Raw genomic sequence first — 2,500 nt, 5'->3', positions numbered from 1 at the left:
TATTTGTTGGTAGGAATCACAAACTGGTATTGGACATGGTATCTATGTTTATCAATGTCCCCAAAGCTTTGAACATTAAAAAAAGATGAAATTTTATCACCACAATTACGGCCATTCCGATAGAAAAATTTATTTTATTTAGCGATTTCACTAATCTTAGACTCAACTTTTATCACATTCAATGGAACAATCTGCAATTTTTGGTACAGCTATGAGCTCACTCCTGTCTCTGATTTTAGCGGATATTGTAATGCAGAACTTTGAGGAGGTTGCACTTGCGTGCATTGACACAATTTTATATCAGATACATAGATGATATCATATTTGCGGCTCCAGACAAATCATTAGAAAAAAATCTTAACAAATTTTTGAGATAAATATATAGTTTAGAGCAGCCCCCTCCCACCAATTTTATTTTGTATCATGAGAGATTAAACTTCACCATGGAGATTGGTGTCGATGACCGCATTAATTCTCGATGTTACCCTGATTATGGAGAATAGTAGCATTATATTTGACTTATAGAAGAAACCCACAAATTCCGAGAGATATCTTAACTTTCATTCAAATCATCCAATTGAACATAAAAGATCGATTATTATAGGTATATTAAATACAATTTTGCTGTTATCACATCCTCGTTTTCACGTCAAAAATATAAAATCGAGACTCTTTCAAATAATGAACACTCATTAATTTTTTTATTTTTTATCATCAACAAACAAATTCACAATCTTTCGAGGAACACAAACAACAATAAAAGAACATACCAAAAAACTTACACTGATGCTAGTAACATAAAAAAATACTTTACAGTTTCGTACATTACATTTCGGAAATTTTAAAAAGTCACTACAAAACATTATTTCTGATTATCTTTTAAACCAATTAACTTCTTAAATAATTTTAAAAAACAAGAAAAGACCGCATAGATGAAAAAGAAAAATGTGGTCTACAGAATCAATTGTCGGAATTGTAATCTACTTACGTAGGAAAGACAAAAAGACAATTGAAGGTTAGAATAAAAAAACATATGACAAACATCAATAATAAAACCACCAATTAATAAAAACCACAAGTTTGCTGTGTCATTTCCTGTCACAGATTAGAATTTAATCATGAATTTCAGTGGGAAGACATAAAAATATTAAATGTAGAATTGTAGATGTTGAATTTACTGTAAAAGATTAGTATCAGAAATATTCTATGTTAAAAAAAGCAAGAATAAGGATTGAACAAGCAAAGATACCGATAAGTTTCCTTCTTCTTCTTTTTCTTCTTCTTCTTCCTTGTTAGCTCCCGCGAATTGATGGCGCTCATGATACGGCCAGTATTCATTGTGATAATAAAAGAGCAAAGTAAGAGAATACTTTCTTTGACGTAGCAAGCACTCTGCTCTCCTTCTCATAGAAGGATGGGAGAGTAAGCGAATCAGATTCATGTATTCACAAATCGGAAAAAAGTAAAATTAGGAGATGACATAATTTTGGAGTAGAATTTTGGAGGCAGGAATAAATGTTATTGTTAACTTCAGAAAAACCTATCTTGGAGATATCCAATGAGACGAACAGAGCGAGCTGGAGCAAGTGATAGGAAAATAAAAAATAAAATGATTGACGTTCTGTCTGGAATCGCCACAAGGGCTGGAAGTCAGAGATTCTTCCGATGAAGTTCGTAATTAAGATTACAATGATTGGATCTAATGCAATTCACAGTCACTATTTGCTCTCTAGTAAGGTAAGATTTTTAAATAACACGGCTTAAGCGAAAAGTTAGAGAAGTATTCCGCAAAGAGACACTCCTTTAGCGCTTGTTTTTCAAGACATCCAGAAGAAAATCACATTGATCTTCGCCTAGCAGGCGACCAAAGAGAAAACTTTAAGATAAAACTAGCTCATCCAAGACAAGGTGAATAGGACGGTCTTGATTCTCCCTCAACATACTGTTCATTCGCAATAGAAGCTAATAAAATAAGCTGAATTTTATTCCAATTTTGATAGGATTAATATGATAATGGAAAATTGTTATAAACTAACTTGTTTTTTAATTATTATATTGAGAATATATTACAGCGCCGTTACATAATTTAAAAAATTTATATAAGCACTGAAGATGACTTAATATAAGACCTAATATAAGCTCAAAACATTTGCGTCATTTTGTATATGTATATTCACGAAGAATATACCTTGCGAATTGGCTTTTACGCTCCTTTATCCATTTTAATTTGACTTTGTTCGGATAACCAATAAATTGTTTATAATTTCATTAATTCATTCAATTTATTTTAAAAAATAAGTCTTTGTTTTTATATATATGTGCGTGCGTGCGTGCGTGCGTGTGTGCGTGTGTGTGTGTGTGTGTGTGTATGTGTATGTGTATGTGTGTGTGTTTGTGTGTACATACATTATCTCCTAGATAACATTTGTAATAATATTAATTTTTAAGTAACAAAAAAAATTAATACCATATTTAAAAAATTTATTTATTTATTTATTAC

The 2,500-nt window shown here is 31.1% G+C and overlaps 1 protein-coding gene across 1 annotated transcript in view; it reads right to left on the bottom strand.

Annotated features, from left to right (window-relative positions):
- Positions 1-2,500, bottom strand: part of LOC108684928 (neprilysin-11-like) — a 14,921-nt gene that overhangs the window by 11,403 nt on the left and 1,018 nt on the right. The window lies entirely within an intron of this gene.

The sequence above is a fragment of the Atta colombica genome, unplaced genomic scaffold, assembly GCF_001594045.1.
Source record: "Atta colombica isolate Treedump-2 unplaced genomic scaffold, Acol1.0 scaffold141, whole genome shotgun sequence".
In the NCBI taxonomy this organism is placed as follows: Eukaryota; Metazoa; Arthropoda; class Insecta; order Hymenoptera; family Formicidae; genus Atta; species Atta colombica.
Note: the sequence above shows the minus strand (reverse complement) of the source record. Positions and strands in the feature narration are given on the sequence as shown.